Here is a 17,827-nt window from a genome sequence, read left to right as displayed (position 1 = left end):
GGCTTGCAGAAAATTTAACTGGTGATAGTAACTTTAATTTAATTAATCCGATGGAGATTTTGCCACCCTCAGCAATTTCAATGTACAATAGCTTGCATATTCCCTATCACTGCCCATTAACCAGTCCTCAATCCATGCCAGTGTATTCCCCTTAATCCCATGTGGTCTAATTTAACAGCCTGTTGTGTATCAAAGCTCTCCGATATCTGAATGTACCACATCCACTTGTTTTCCCACCCACACTCCCATTTATCATTTATGCCAGTTACATCCTTACAAAAACTGCAACAGGTTTGTCAGACGTGAACAAAAAAAAACAAAGTGCTGTGGGTGCTGAAAATCAGAAACAAAATCATAAATTGCTGGAAGAACTCAGCAAATCTGGAAGTATGTGGGGAGAGAAAGCAGAATTAATGTTGCGAGTTAAGTGGCCCTTCTTTGAAACAGTCTGAACAGTTCTGAAGAAGGTCATTGGACCCTAAACATTAATTCTGCTTTCTCTGCACGCATACTGCCAGATCTGCTGAGTTTTTTTCAGCAACTTCTGTTCTTGTTTGTTGGACATGATTTCCCTTCTATAAATCTTATCTTCTGAGTGTTTTGTTATTACATCTTTAATATAAATTCTAGCATGTTCCAAACATCAGATACTAGGCTGACAGGCCTATATTTTCTGGTTTGCTGTCTCCTCTCTTAGATAGTGGGGTTACATATACTACCTTCCAATTGTTATGACCCCAGATGATGGTAATAGTAGATAGGTCAGACCCCAGAATCAAACCTGACTTGATAGAGCATTAAAACCCAAAGAACTGCAGATGCTGTAAATCAGAAACAAGAACAGAAATTGCTAGAAAAGCATCTATGACGAGAAATTATAGTTAACGTTTCAGATCTGGTGACCCTTCCTCAGAACTGGTAGATGTCAGAACCTTGATAGAGCATAAGTTATATTTAATTACAATTGCAATTTAATTACTGTGGTTGTCAGTTACTGAAGATATTCACAAGTGACTGCTAATTAACTTCAATAAAAGAAGATTGAAGATTATTACACACTATAGGGAAAAGAAAATTATTTTCTACTATACAAAGAAGTATTTGTGATAATCTTATTATTAATATCAGAAACCAAAATGCAATCCTTTTGTCGTCAGCAACAACCTTGCAGCCACTCAAAGCTCAATGAAGTGCCATCTTGTTTCCACATTAAAGTTCCATGTTCAGTGGGCAGAGCTGTACTTTTTTTTCCACTAAACTTCTTCACTCACTTCATTCTATCTTCTTTAATCAGTGTCTCTTCATGAGACCTTAGCCAAACTGCTAAAACAATTTACTTGCTCCTTTGCATTTGTTCCTTAAATTCATGGATCGAACAGTCTGTGGAATATCTTTTTTCAACATTTTTAAACCTCCTGTCACTGGAGCTTTTCACTTAAGAACTCTGCACACTTTTTGATATTTTGGATGGTTCTGTGTTTTGAAACAAACTTTTCACTCTTTCCCTGCATGATAATGCATCTTGTTATTAAATAACAGCCCAATTTTAAAAAAAATCTTTTACCCTTGTTTCATAAAGTGTTGAACTATTCACTTCAACAGGTTTTGAAAAAAAAAATTTAAATGCATTTAAACAAATTTCCCATCAACCAGCCATACGTTGCCATTGTTCCAGAGATCCATAGGATTCTTGTTAAAGCAAGACAATTGGTGGTGAGTTTAACCTGAAGGTCGCCATGCCTCCAGGGAGGGGTGTGATTGACATGGCGGGATCTTCATGGTTAGCTCCGTTGACTGAACAGTTGGTTTGCAATGTAGACTGACAATGTAGTGTTGAGCTTGCACTGTAGGCGTACTTTGTTGCAAACCAGGAGAAAGTGAGGACTGCAGATGCTGGAGATCAGAGTCGAGAGTGTGGTGCTGGAAAAGCACAGCCGTCAGGCAGCATCCGACGAGCAGTAGAATTGATGTTTTGCGCATAAGCATTACAAACCAGCCATCCAGTCAACTGAGCTATCCTTAACCTCCATACAATCTGCAGGAGCCATTCTAAAGTTGAGAATTTCAGAAGGTTACCATCAATGTGTTTACTATCTGATTCTTTCAGTGGGATTATCAATCTTGATGATTTATGTACTTTAGGTCCCATTATTTTCCCTAGCACTGTAATTTTACTAATATTAGTATCATGCAGTGCATCATTTATACATGTCAGTAGATTCTCCATTATTATTGAGAGTTATTTAGAATTTTCCTTCATTAAGACAGATGTGAAGTACCTGTTTCTATTGTTTATTTATGTCAGTTGGAATGTGAGCATCTCTAGTAGGCTAGCATGTATTGCCTATCCCATTTTCTCTTGACAAAATTTTGGTGTGCTGTTTTCTTGAATCACTGCAGTTCATATGCTGTAGGTAGACCCACAATGCTGGGAGGGAGTTCCAGGATTTTGACCTGTCGGAACAGCAATATATTACCAAGTCAGAATGGTGAGTGGTAAGTAGGGGAACTCGAAATGGATGTGTTCCCATGTATCTACTGCCCTTGTCCTCGGAAGTGGCCATAGGTTTAAATGGTGCTGTCTAAGGAGTCTTGGTGAATTTTGGCATCTTGTAGATAATACATATTGCTGCTACTAAGTGTTGGTGGAGGGAGTGGATGTTTGTAGATGTGGTGCCAATCGAGTGGGCTGCTTTGTTCTCGATGGTGTCAAACTTCTTGTGTGCTGTTGGAGCTGTGCCCATCCAGTCAAGTGGGGAGTATTTCATCACACTCCTGCCTGTGTCTTTAGTGAACAGGCTTTGGGGAGTCAGGAGGTTAGTCAATGCAGAATTCCTACCCTCTGGTCTACTCTTTTTGCCACAGTATTTATATGGTGAGTCCAGTTAGGTTTCTGCTCAGTGGAACTCTTCCAGAATTTTGATAGTGGGGGATTTAGCGATGAGTATTTGTTTTGAAGCCTCTCTACAATTTCCTAATACTCCATTTTAAATTCTCCTAACTCTTTTAAGGCTCTAATTTATTTTTATTAATCTTTTCCTTTGCACACCTATAGAAGCTTTTGTACTCTGTTTTTATATTCCTCATTTGTTTAATTTACCAAATTGACATTTGTTCAGGATTCAGTTCTCGGCCATAGATCAGACAGAAACATAGAAGCATAGAAAATAGGAACATAAGTAGGCCATTTAGTTCTTCCAGTCTGTGTCATTCAATATGATCATGGCTGATCACCCTACTATGTACCATTCTTGCTTTTGCTCCATACCCTTTAGACCTTAGAATTAAACTTAACTTCTTCTTGAAAAGATGAAATATTTTGGCCTCAACAGTGTTCTGTTGCAGAGATTTCTACAGGTTCACCACTCTCTTGTGAAGAAATTTCTCCACATCTCGGAATGGTCTAAACCTGTCATTGTGACCTGAAACATAACAGCAGCACACAGTCTCTCAGTAGCTACAATTTAAGACATATGGCAGCTAGTAAGCATTTGTTAAATACGGAGGCCAAAATTACTAGGCAGGAATCCTAAACGATTCAATGTGCTGGTTACTGTAACAGTTACTGTGTTGGGTAATGTACTGGTTACATTCCTCTGCCCATTACACCTTTAGTATCACTTTATTTACTGTGGTGGTTGCTCTATTATGTATTGTATTGACTACACAGCTACTGTAATGGTTATTATTTACTGTTATTGACCAGACCAAACCCCCTCAATATATATTATGATGATAGTCTAAACCAGGGGTGGGGAACCTGTGTCCTGCTAGGTCATTGTGTGTGGCCTTTTGAATGAATCCAAATTTTACAGAACAAATCTTTTATTTTTTATTAATATGTTTTTTTTGTCCTTTTTATTATTTTTATTTTAATCTTAAAATGAATGTATTTAAAATACCAGAGAGTAAAAGAAAATTCAACGAAATAATCCTCACAGACTGACTACCACAATTAAAGAAAATGTGAATTTTTAGGAATATATATATATATAGTTGAAGTTTCTTGGATGCAGTCTTGTTAGATTACTACTAACATAATGCGGCCTTCCAACATGAAAAGGTTCTTCACCTCTGGTCTAAACCCTAACCTTTCTTATTTAAAGGTTATTTAAAGGTTGTGTTCAAGGTGCAATTCGATTGGTCAAATTATTGACTTTAAGTAAAACACACTTTTTTTTTATTTTTACATGTCAGTTAAAATGTAGACGAAATAAAAGAAAATAATTGGCTTAACTGTAACTCTGTTGAAATGCTTAACAAAATATATATATTAGCTACTACTAATTAACTGTTCTAATATAATAATATCTCACAAACAGACCCTTGGCGTAGTCAAATTCAGTAAAATAGATTGTTTCACATGCAATTTTAGCAGCAAGAAGAGATCCCCAGCTCTTAGCTGTAGCAAATAAAGGAATAACAGTTTCCACATTCAGCTTCAAGACCCTAGCAACTGCAGAAAGCTGAAACTAAAAATCCTGCTTCTGTGGAGCTTCACCCCTCCTCCTCTGTCTCGGTATCTCTGTCTCAATCTTGATGAGAAAAAAAAGGACAAAATACATGTCTTAAAGTATCATCACACTTCCCAACTTTAAAAAAATCATCAGTATAAAAAGTGGCTTAATTAAAAAAAAACCTTTAGCCTTGCATTATTAGTACACTACAATATATACACATTACATTGACTCAGAGCATACAAGCATTCACTACTATAGTGTATTTCAGTGTTTTTTTTCCCACCGTCGAACATATCCATCTCCCTTCATCAAAGTTGCGACAATGTACCTGCCATGTGAAATAATTTTCAAATTGATTTGATGCAATAATAAACTCTGTCTAATCAGTCTGGAATTTTTATTCTTACATTTTTTCAAAATATTATGCATTTATGATCAGTATATACAATTCTCTTCGACACATTAATGACAATATAAATGTTGAAATGTTTCAATGCCAACACCAAGCTCAATGCCAACATCATTCTCATTTGTGGAATATTTCTGTTGATTGTTCATTTTTCTGGAAAAATACCCAATAGATCTTCTATCTTCTCGTCATCCTCTTGCAAGAGTACAGCATTGATGCCCACATCACTCGCATTGATAGCCATCTTGAATGGCTTTGCATAATTAGGTGTGGCTAACACTGGGGCAGTGGTTAACCTAGCTTTCAAGCTGTCAAATGCCTTTTCACATTCTTCAGCCGTCTGAAATTTTCTGCACTTTTTCAACAAGTCAGTAAGTGGAGCAACCATACTGCTAAAGTTCAGTGTTGAGAGTGTAGTGCTGGTAAAGCACAGTAGGTCAGACAGCTTCTGAGGAACAGGAGAATTGACATATTGGGCATAAGCCCTGATGAAGGGCTTATGTCTGAAACATTGATTCTCCTGCTCCTTGGATGCTGTCTGACTTGTGTGCTTTTCCAGCACTACACTCTTGACTCTGATCTCCAGCATCTGCCATCCTCACTTTCTCCTCCCTGCTAAAATAAAGTACAAACACTTTAGATAAAAAACACTCAATCACAGGAATCCTAGTGCTTCCTTCGTTGATGGTATGGGCAACTTCCCGGTAACCTTTGTTTTCACATCCCATGGAGCCATCTGTCATGTCCAATAACGTGGCCCAGGATTATGACTTGGGTATTTGTGAACTCGTCTTAGCCAGGATTATCATCAAGCCTGCTTCCTGAAGTTGATCAAACAATTCTGATACATGCTCCAAATGTGCCTAAAAAACACCAGATTGTTGATGTACACCACACAATTTGGTGATTCCAAAGTTACTTTATTGGTTTATCTTTAATATGTGGCTGTGCATTTTTCATATCACATAGCAGGACTTTAAACTGGTACAGTCCATTCGAACAAAGCGAAGTACAGCACAAGAACAGGCCCTTTGGCCCTCCAAGCCTGTGCCAATCATCATGTCCTAACTGAACAAAAAAAACCTTCTGCTGTTACTTGGTCAGTATTCCTGTATTCCCTCCTTCTTCATATAACCATCCAGATGCTTCTTAAATGTCACCAATGTGCCTGCTTCTACCCCCTCTTCTAGCAGTATGATCCAAGCTCCTGTCACTCTCTGCGTGAAAAACATCTCAACATCTCCCTTAAACTTGTCTCCTCTCTCATTTAATCTGTGCCCCCTTGTAATTGAAACTTCAATCCTGGGAAACTTCAACCCTCTGACTATCTACCCTATCTATGCCTCTCATAATTTTATAGACTTCTATCAGGTCTCCTCTCAGCTGCCTTATTTCCAGTGAAAACAATCCTACTCTTTTTATCCTTTCCTCATAGCCAGTGCCCTTGAGACCAGGCAACATCCTGGTGAATCTTCTCTGCGCTCTCTACAAAGCTTCCACATCTTTCTGGTAGTGAGACAACTGGAACTGCACACAGTACGCCAAGTACAGCCTAACAAGGGTTTTAAATAGCTGCAACATGGTTTGACAACCTTGGCCAATGGCAGCAACTATACTACAAGCCTTCTTAATCACCTTAGCCACCTGTTTTGCCACTTCTAGGGAACTGTGGACCTGCATGCCTAGATCTGTCTGTATGTTAATGTTCGGTCTCGTGACAGCTGAAATTTCCTTTGCTGCCTCAGATAAAGGTACCTACCAGTATCATCTAAGGATGTCCAACTTAAAAATATAAGTTGCTTGTCTTACCTTCTCAATACGCTTTCAAATGTGGAATAGGATATGAATCAGATTTTGTAACTGTATTGACTTTGCGATAGTCCACGCATCATTGGGTACCATCTAGTTTTGGCACCATTGCAATCCATATATTGTCTTTGAGTTTGCATTTTAATCTCTTTTTGAACCTGTGCCAAACTTAGAGGGTTAAATCTAAAGGAAATTACTTGATTGGAACAGTATTTCCTATAACTACATCTTGCATGATCAGATTAGTATGGCGGGGTGATCAGGGTGACATGGTGGCCCAGTGGTTAGCACTGCTCCCTCACAGCACCAGGGACCCAGATTTGATTCCAGCCTCTGGCGACTGTGTGGAGTTGGCACTTCTCCTCATGTCTGCATGGGTTTCCTCCAGGTGCTCTGGTTTCCTCCCACAATCCAAAGATGTGCAGGTTAGGTGAATTGGCCATGCTAAATTGCCCATGGTGTTCAGCCATGTGTAGGTTGAGGTGCATCAGTCAGGGGTAAATGTAGAGTAATAGGGGAATGGGTCTGTGTGGGTTACTCTTCAGAAGGTCGGTGTAGACTTGCTGGACTGAATGGCCTGTTTCCACACTGTAGGGAGTCTATGAAAAAAGTACTTCTCAGCTTTCCCACACTTCTCTCCATGTGTTTTTAATAACTCTTACAGGTCATTTCAGTTTCTCTCTAGAAGGAAACTGAATAATTAATCCTAATTTTTGCGAACTTCCTCATTGTCCAATTCAATTTGAGGAATGTCCAATTTAGAATCACCTGAACTTGGTTCACTCACTCCAGTAACAGTAACACATTTTCCTTTTGCTTTTAATTCCTTATCAAAATATCTTTTTCAGCATATTCATATGACACACTCTGAGATTTCTTTCTTTTTGACATTCTTATCAAATAATTTCCCTCACTCATTTCCTTTTGATTTGAGAAGGCCTTACCTTTAAAGGTTTGCCTACAACTGACACTAACACTTTGCTCCTCTAGCAAAATTAAGAATTTTTGATTTCTTGTCTGCTTCCTGTTTCATCACGTTGTTCTACTGTCCAGCCAACTCACTCACTCTATTTAATGTTTCTGTAAAATTTGACACATAGTTTAAATATATGGTTTCTGAACTCTTCAATTTCTCCTTAAATTAATTTCATTGTTTCTGTCACTTCATGCCCAAAAAACAATCCAAATGAACTGAATTTCTAGATTAATTTGGTGCATCCCTAATTGCAAAAAGTACAAATTTGAATTTCTTTATCCTAATCCTCTGGATAGTCTTGACTATAAATCCACAACATGATCTTTAAAATTTGATGCCACCGTTCTAATGGTCCTTGTGATTCTGGATGGAATGCAGTGGATTTGAATTGTTTTATTTCTAAGTTATCCATAACATCTTTAAATAATTTTGATGTAAAATTTTATCCTTTTATCCAATTGTATTTCTGTGGCTAGTCTATATCTAGAATAAAAATGAGTAACTCTGCTACAATTCTTTTGATCGTGAAACTGCGTAATGGAATGATCTCTGGTAGTTCTAATAAACACCTCCATTATGGTCAAGAAATAGTGATTCCCACATTTGTTTTAGGTAGGGGTCCTGCACAATCAATTAAGAATCTTGGAAATGTTTCCTCAAATCTGGGATTGGGTATTAAAGGTGCAGGTTTTATCATTGCCTGAGGCTTTCCAATTACCAGACAATGTATGACATGTTCAGCCAAATTCAGTCACATCCTTATGCAATTCTGGCCAATGAAAATGTTTTTTATTTTGGTTTGAGTTTACCTTAGTCCCAAATGACCTCCTACTGGCAACACCTCCTTCCTATAACCCATGGTCATACAAATTGAATGTCTGCCCATTTCTTATCCACCTAAATATGTGATAGTTTCCATTTCCTCATCAAGACTTCAATTTGAAGACAGTAACATTCTGGGATACACTGTGATCGTCCTTCTACATATGGTTTTTGATGCAGGCACTTAGATTTTCTGCTTCCTGTTGTAATTTAGCTAATTTCTCTGAACTAAAAATATCCACTTTCTGCACCACTTCTTGTGTTTTTTCTCTCAACCATTTGAACAAACATAGTTTCTGATAACTGTACTTCAATTCCTTATCTTTACTCCTTGATTACTCCCGTTGTTTCAATCTGTGGTTTTGTGACCTTATTACCACAGTCAGGAAAAATCCCAGGATGTACTTCTTGTAATTAGTCAGTTACCTGATTTTCCACTGACTTTAAAACCACTGACAATATCATTCCTACCTGTGTTCCAGCTATTTCATTACCATAGATAAATTGTGTTTCCAGAACCGAGAATTTCTTTATTACTTCTACCACCACTTTATCAATTTTTACTAGACTCTCTAACATCACTTTATAAATTGGAACACTGCTCTTCTCACTATGAATTTCACATATTACCACTTTTTCTGGCGATACTGCTTCTGAATTACATATCTCCTCATCTCTTATCATCCAGGATTGACTTGCTACTGTATCTCTTAAAAATGTCTTTACTTACTGCTCCTGGCATATATAAGTAAGCCTTACCCATGCAAGTAAATTCTTTAAAGAGATCTGGCACTTTCTTCTGAACCAACCCCTGATCAGGTTGCACAATCTTTTGTAGTTTCTTTAGCTTCCACTATGCTTTCCTTTACCACTTCAACAAAACTCTGTGGCTTACCTGTTTTACCTGTTTTCCTACATCTGCCTTAACATAAGATGAATGTTTGAGGACTCTGGGTCTATACTCTGAGTTTAGAAGGATGGGTGGGGTGGGGGTGGGTGATCTAATTGAAACTTGCAGAATACTGAATGGCCTGGACAGAGTGGATGTTGGAAAGATGTTTCCATTGGTAGGAGAGTCTAGGACCAGAGGGCACAACCTTAGAGTAAAAGGAAGGCCTTTTAGAATAGAGATAGAACAAACTTCTTCTGCTAGAGAGTGGTGAATCTATAGAATTTATTGCAGTAGAAGGCTGCGGAGGTCAGGTCATTGAGTTTACAAGACTGAGATAGATAGGGTCAAGATTACCTAGAGGACCATTTATTGCCCTTTTAGAATTATTGTGAAATGTGGCCCTTTTTGATTTTTGTCTTTGGTTTCACATCTTTCATTTTTCCCTTTACTGTCCTTTGTTTCTGTCCCAACTTTACTTCCCTCCCCATTTTTCTACATTGGTTCCCATCCCCCTGCCATATTAGTTTAAACTTTCCCCAACAATATTAGCAAACACTCCCCCAGGACATTGGTTCCAGGGCTACATAGGTGCAGATCATCCGGTTTGTCCTATGTCCTCCAGAACCAGTACCAGTGTCCCAAGAATTTGAATTCCTCCTTGCACCATTCTTCAAGCCACATATTCATCTTGGCTATCCTGTCATTCCAACTGTGGCTAGCACATGGAGCTGGCTGCAATCCGAAGGTTACTACCTTTTGAGGTCCTACTTTTTAGTTTAACTCCTAATTCCCTAAATTCAGCTTGTAGAACCTTATCCCATTTTTTGTCTATATCAGTGGTGCCTCTATGCATCATGACATGCTTTCCTTTTATTGGTCAATGCATTGCGTTTAGGAGTTGGGAGGTTATTTTGCAGCCCTACAGGACATTGGTTAGGCCATTTTTGGAAAACTGTATGCAATTCTGGTCTCCTTCCTATAAGAAGGATGCTGTGAAACTTGAGAGGGTTCAGAAAATATTTACAAGAATGTAACCAGGGTTGGAGGGTTTGAGCTATAGGGAGAGGCTGAACAGACTGGGGCTGTTTTCCCTGGAGCGACAGAGGCTGAGGGGTGACCTTATAGAGGTTTATAAGAGCATGAGGGGTATGGATAAGGTAAATAGACAAGGCCTTTTCCCTGGAGTGAGCGAGTCCAGAAACAAAGGGCATAGTTTTAAGGTGAGAGGGGAAAGATTTAAAAAGAACATAAGGGGCAACTTTTTTCATGCAGAGAGTGGTGCGTGTATGGAATGAGCTGCCAGAGGAAGTGGTGGAGGCTGGTACAATTACAGCATTTAAAAGGCATCTGGATGGGCATATGAATAGGAAGGGCTTAGAGGGTTATGGGCCAAGTGCTGGCAAATGGAACTAGATTAATTTAGGATATCTGGTCGGCATGGACGAGTTGGATTGAAGGGTCTGTTTCCATGCCATATATCTCTATGACAGGTGGCTGTTGGCTGGTTTCCCCCCACCTCCCACAGCCCCCCAACTCCCAGAATGCGCTGCAGCTACCCAGAAATATCCTTGACCCTTGCACAAGGGAGGCAACATAACATCCTGGACTCTTGTTTGCTGCCACAGAAATGTTTATCAAATCCTCTTACAATTGAATCCCCTATCACTATAGCTCTGACACTCTTTTTCCTACCCTCCTGTGCAGCAGTGCCATGAACCTGGCTGCTGTCACCTTCCCCTGGTAAACAAACTTCCCCAACAGTATCCAAAACGATGTAACTGTTTTGGAGGGAGATGACTGCAGGGTACCTCTGCACTGCCTTTCTACGCTTCCTCTGTTGGTCACCCATTCCTTATCTTCCTCAGTAATCTTTATTTGTGGTGTGACCAACTAACTGAACGTGCTGTGCATGATTCCCTCAGCCTCGCGGATCCTCCAAAGTGAATTCAGCCACAGCTCCAGAGCTGTCAATCGGTGCGACAGGAGCTACAGCTTGGACACACTGAAGGAGTCAGGGACATCTGAATGGTTCCTGAATTCCCATATCACAAAAGAGGAGCATGACATGGGTCTGGGAGCACCTGCCATGACTTATCCCTTCAGAACTACTGTAGCAGAGAAGAGTGAAGAAAAACTACCCACCAGTCACTCACTTACCTGCTGCCTGTGATTTCATGGTTAAACACTCTTATACTTCTCCTTTACCCTCATGTCAGCAGTACTGCAGTAGTTTGCTCCTCTGACTACCTTACCTCACTGCTACTCACCCTCCTCACCGAAACCCGGTACTCAGTTAAGCTTACACATAAACTTCCAGCACCACTCCAACCAAAAAGCTGTCCTTCCTAAAATGGTCACTCCAAAAATGCCTGCTTTTCTGACTCCCCAGTGCCTGTCCACCATCTAGGAGAAAGTGAGGACTGCAGATGCTGGGGATCAGAGCTTAAAAATGTGTTGCTGGAAAAGCGCAGCAGGTCAGGCAGCATCAAAGGAGAAGGAGAATCGACGTTTCGGGCGTCGATTCTCCTTCTCCTTTGATGCTGCCTGACCTGCTGCGCTTTTCCAGCAACACATTTTTAAGCCCTGTCCACCATCTCCAAGGCACAAGACAGGAGTGTGATGGAATACTCCCCACTTGCCTGGATGAGTGCAGCCCCAACAACACTTATGAAGCTTGACACCGTCCAGGACAAAGCAGCCTCCTTGATTGGCACTACATCCACAAGCATCCACTCACTCCTCCACCAATGCTCTGTAGCAGCAGTGTGTACTATCAACAAGATATATGCAGAAATTCACCAAAAGATCCTCAGACAGCACCTTGCAATCTCTTGGCCATTTCTATCGAAAAGGATGTGGGCAGCAGATACATGGGAACATGACCACCTTCACATTCCCATCCAAGACAGTCACCATCCAGACTTGGAACTATATCAGCATTCCTTTACTGTTGCTGGGTCAAAATCCTGGAATTCTCTCCCTGATGGCATTGTGCATCAACTCACAACAGGTGGACTGCAATAGTTCAAGAAGACAGCTCACCAGCACCTTCTCAAGAGCAACTAAAGACAGGCAATGAATGCTGGCCAGTCAGCACCACCCACATCACACAAATAAAGAAAAACATTGCAACTTCATGTGGCCTACTTGATTGCGGTGAAAAAGACTGATCTTTTTTACTTCTCTTCCCCCTCACAGGTTTCCCTTTTACTCTGTGGTAAACTATCTTTACTATCTTCAATGAAGTCTTCTTTTCTCTTACCATCTGAGCATTTCTCTTTACCCCAATTTCTATCCCCTACAGATTGAAATTGATGTTAGAAGCCAAAGTTTGATTTATGAACCAACTCATAATTGTCTGTCATTTCTGCTGCTAATCTTGCAGTGTTAACTCTCTGCTCTTCCACATGAGCGATCACTACTTCAGGAAGTGAATTTTAGAACTCCTCCTCAATAATTGTCTCTCTAAGAGGGTCATATGTTTGGTCTGTTTTCAATACCCTTATCCACCAACTAAAATTACTTTGTTTGATTCTTTCAAACTTAATATACATTTGACCAGATTCCTTCCTTGGGTTCCTAAAATGTTGTCTGTAGGCTTCTGGTACTAGGTCATATGTACTTAAGATGGCATTTTTCACCTCATTATACTCTCCAGATACCTCCTCTGATAGTGATACAAATATCTCACTAGCTGTACCAACCAACTTTGTTTGGATCAATAATACCCACCTGGCCACCAGCTATTTCATTTGTTTAGCCACTTTCTCAAGTGAAATGAAAAACACTTCTATATCCTTCTCATCAAACTTAGGCCATGCTTGGTCATATTTCAACAGATATAAACCAGGTCTTTGACTACCAGTGATGGGATTGCTCTCCTCATCACTACTCCTGCCTATCACCTTCAAATTTTCCATTTTAACTCAGTTTTGAGTTTTCAGTTTCAATCTCTGAAGTTCAAAAATTGTTTGTTTCTCCCTTTCCTCAGCTAGGGCCAGCCTTACCTTTTCTTTTTCCTCTGCTTTTAACCGTAATTCAAACAGTCTCATTTCCCTTTCTCTTTCTGTTCTGCCAGAGCTATTCTTTTTCTTTTTCCCTTGCCATTGCCTCTAATTCAAGCTGCTTCATTTACAATTGAATTTTAGGTATCTCCAATGATTTTGATTGCATTTCTGGCAATTGTAAATGTGGAGCTATTACTGCAATTATTTCTGCTTTCCTCACAAACATGGGCAAGGGCAACTCCAACTTCAACTGGTTTGCCAATTCCGAGAGCTTCGCCTTGCTCATTTACTGTAAAACACCCAGAGTGATTTCTTCCACCCACAGGAAACTCTTAGTAACTGAAAGAGCCATTATTACACAAGGCATACCTTATTTAAACCAACCAAATGCAACACCTGAATCAAAAAAGCACAAACATTCGCCACTCACTGCCTTTGAGTCCAATAATCCTATGCCTAACCTGATATTAGAGATTTTGATCTCAATAAGTGTCCCCAGTTGTTATGGACCAGACCAAACCCCCTCAAATATATTAGGAAGATAATCTAAACCCCAATATTTTCTTATTTTAATGATAAATGTTGCATTCCAGGTGCAATTCAATTGGTCAAGCAATCAACTTTAAGCAAAGCACACATTGTTTTTACATCACAATTAAAATATAGACAAAATAGAAATAGAAGAAAAGACTTGGCTTAACTGTAACTCTATTGAAATGCTTAACAAAGTTTTATATAAATTGCAAATTAATAATACAAAATTGGTTTGATGGTAGAAGACAGAGGGTGATGGTAGAGACTGAAGGCCTGTGACCAGCGGTATACCACAGGGATTGGTGCTTGGTCCACTGTTACTTGTCATTAATGTGAATTATTTGGATGAGAATTTAGGAGATATGGTTAGTAAGTTTGTGGATGACACCAAGATTGGTGGTATAGTGGACAGCAAAGGAGGTTATTTGGAAATACATCGAGGTCTTGATCAATTGGACTTGTGGGCTGAGTAATGGCAGATAGAGTTTAATTTAGATATATACAAATGTTGCATTTTGTTAAAGCAGAAGAGGGTAGAACTTACACAGCCGATGGCACGGCACTGGGGAGTGTTATACAATAAAGCGATCTAAGGGTAAAGGTTCACAGCTCCTTGAAAATGGAATCACAGATAGACAGGGCAGTGAAGAAGGCTTGCGGCGTGCTAATTTTCATCAGCCAGAGCATTGAGTATAAGAAAGAGGACATCTTGTTGCAGCTGTACAAGACATTGATGGGGCCACATTTGGAGTACTGCCTGTAGTTCTGGTCGCCCTACTATACAAAGGATGATAAACTAGAAAGAATGCAGAGAAGATTTACTAGGATGCTACCTGGACTGGAAGGGCTGTGTTATAAAGAGAGATTAGACAGCATGGAACTCTTTTCCTTGGAGCGTAGGAGAATGTGGGATGACCTTATAGAGGTAGATAATATCATGAGAGTCCTAGATAAGGTTGATAGCGGACAGCATCTCCCCATGGTAGGGGAGTATAAAACCAGAGGACATAGGTTTAGGATGAGAGATACAAAAGGGTCTGGAGGGGAAGTTCTTTCACACACAGGGTGTTGAGTGTCTGGAATGGGTTGTCAGAGGTAGTGGTGGAAGCAAGTACAATTTTGTTGTTTAAGAAACATTTAGACTAGTACGTGGATGGGATAGGTATGGAGCGATATGGTCCAAACGCAGGTAAATGGGACTAGTTTAAATCATGAAAACTGAATGGCATGGGCAAGTGGGGCTGAAGGGCTGGTTTTTATGTTGTTGATCTCTATGAATCTATAACTGTTCCAATGTAATAACGTTCCATAAACAAACCCTTGGCAAAGACAAATTCCATAAAACAGATTGTCTGACATGCAGTTCTATCAGCAGGAGGAGAACTCTAGCTTTTAGCTATAACAGAGGGATAAGAACTTCCCCATCCAGCTTCAAGATCCCAGAAATGCAGAAAGCTAAAATTAAAAAATCCTGGTTCTGTGGGAGCTTGACCCTACCTATTCAGGCTACTTGTAATGTTCCAGTTTTTAAAAAAAAATGCCCCAGGCCTCTCAAGCTATTAGCTTTGAGTAGACTGCTTGACACCTTTGTGTCAACCTTTCTTCATTTAATCAAAACAGGACAAGCAATATGCCTCATAAAGTCAGAGTATTGTGAACTTACTACTAGTTGCTGTACACAGAAAGAAATGCCTAGCACCACATAACTCTGTTCTCCGTTTTGGATCTGATGCATGTGCATGACCTTCAAAACCTTCTTGGATCGCACTTTATCTCTGAAACTTGACAGGGAAAATGACAGTGGAGGAGACTCATTCTTCAGTTTACTAGAATCTATAAACTGATTTCTACTAGAAGTCAGTGGGCAGTGATCGAAAAGCAGGACCTAGTCTTTTGTTCCCTGCCTAACCTAGAGATACTGAAGCAAATTCTAACTCCCCTCTCCTTCCCTTTGCCTTTCATACTTACAGGATTGAAGTTGAAACCTTCTGGGCTGTGTGACTCAGTATCACACCTGGCAATGCCTTTATGTTGTATCTTTATTCTGACACTATCCACAATGTGTTTCTTGCAGTTTGTTATCTGTACACCTCTGAAGAGGTGACAAGTCAGCCATCTGTTTCAAACAAGCACTCAACAAGATATGAGGGAGTACAGTTCAGAACTGCTCCCTTTACAGTGAATAATTTACAACAACAGGAAAATTTCACTGACTTCAATGTTTCCAGATCATGGCAAGGAAAGTGTTGTTTCGGATATTAGGTAACAACAGCGCCTTCTGTAACTTCTGAACAATTCCTCTGTTTACTGCATGTGTTTCAGAGAATAAAGCAAAGCAACATATGGCTATTCGATGTTACATGGTTACAGCCACAGTATTGAATTTAGTGGTGAAGTCTCAGGAAGATAGGAAATTCAGAACAAGAAAAGATTAGTCAGCTATCAGTCCTGGTTTAAGACCATAAGAAATTGGAATGGGAGTAGGCCTTCAGCCCTTCAAACCTGGTCTGTCACTCAATAGGATTGTGGCTGATTCAACATTCCTCATGCCCACTTTCCTGCCTTTTCCCCTAACCCTTAATTCCTCATCTCATCAAAATCCATCTACCTTAGCCTTAAATTTACACATAGACCCAACAGCTCCTTGTGGCAAGCAGTTTCAAAGACCACAACGCTCTTGGAGAAAAAAATCCTCCTCATCTCAGTCTTAAGTTGGTGCCTCAGTATTCTGCATTTTTGCCCTCTGGTCCTAGATTCTCCTATGAGGGGAAATATGCCCTCAGCATTTACCCTGTGAAGCCCCTAAGAATCCTGGAAGAGAAATCAGAGTGTGGTGTTGCTGCTCCTTTAACAAGGTTATGCTGTCCTTGGTTTTTTCCAAGTGTTGTATGAGACAGAATTGCCGAAATGTCTGGCTTGATCTACTTGAACAAGTTTTTAAGTTTTTTTAAAAAAAGCATTTGTACAATGAAAGGGGAGTGGCCAGTTCTCCCAGCCAAGCTTATCTTAGTTTGGTTTGGTTTGGTTTTAGCAGTCTGGCTGTTCAGAGCAAGCAGTCAGTCAGTTTTGAGGCTGCCATCTTTCTCTCTGATATCTCTCCTGTAAGACCCTGTGTTTGATTTACCATTTTTTGCCAAGCGGTGTTTATAGGGACTTGTTGTAGGAATTTGGAGCAGCATCATTAAATTGGGATAATCTGTTGTGTTTTTGGATAAGCTGTTATTCTATATTCGGTTCTCTTTTGCTTGTGTTTCATTTGGTAATCTTGCAAATAAATTCAATTTTTGTTTAAAACTAAGTGCATCACTGCCAGCTGCATCACTCTTGGAATATCCACTATACAACTGCTTAATACAGTGAGCAAAGTTAGGGTCCAGGCTACTTTCTTGAAATGTTTTGAGAGGGGTCTGGCTTGGTCTATAACAAGAGTTAACGTTTCAGGTTGCGTGACCTTCCTCAGAACCTCTACATATGCTACCTGACCTGCTGAGCTTTTCCAGTAATTTCTGTTTTTGTTTCTGATTTACAGTATCTGGGGTTTGTTTTTGTTATTTTCCTTAAAAATCATTCATGTTTCAATAAGATCACCTCTCATTCTTTTAAACACCAGTGAGTAGAGTCCCAAATTGTTTAGCCTTTTCCCATAAGACAGTCCCTACATACAAATTGTCATCCAAGTAAACTTCTCTGAACTGCCACCAATGAAATGATATCTTTCCTCAAATAAAGACTGAAACGGCTCACAGTACTCCAGATGTGGTCTCACCAGCATCTTGTACAATTGCAGTAAGTCTTCCCTATTCTTATACTTAAACCCTCTTTAAATAATTGCCAACATGACATTAGCCTCCTGATTATCTCTGTGTGCTAAATGTCTATGTTTTGTGTGTTGCAGATTTCTGCAGATTTTCTCCACTT

At 39.7% G+C, this 17,827-nt stretch overlaps 1 protein-coding gene across 6 annotated transcripts in view; it reads left to right on the top strand.

Moving 5' to 3' along the window:
* apba2b (amyloid beta (A4) precursor protein-binding, family A, member 2b) overlaps positions 1 to 17,827 on the top strand; it is a 119,709-nt gene that overhangs the window by 31,149 nt on the left and 70,733 nt on the right. Inside the window, exon 1 of one of the 6 annotated variants that reach the window (XM_072552745.1) lies at positions 2,469 to 2,489. The exons of the other annotated variants lie outside the window; for them this stretch is intronic. The gene's annotated coding sequence lies outside the window, so the exon portion shown is untranslated. Of the gene's footprint in view, positions 1 to 2,468; positions 2,490 to 17,827 lie in introns of those variants that run through there. 6 annotated transcript variants of the gene reach the window in all.

This window comes from Chiloscyllium punctatum, chromosome 33 (genome assembly GCF_047496795.1).
Source record: "Chiloscyllium punctatum isolate Juve2018m chromosome 33, sChiPun1.3, whole genome shotgun sequence".
NCBI lineage: Eukaryota > Metazoa > Chordata > Chondrichthyes > Orectolobiformes > Hemiscylliidae > Chiloscyllium > Chiloscyllium punctatum.
Note: the sequence above shows the minus strand (reverse complement) of the source record. Positions and strands in the feature narration are given on the sequence as shown.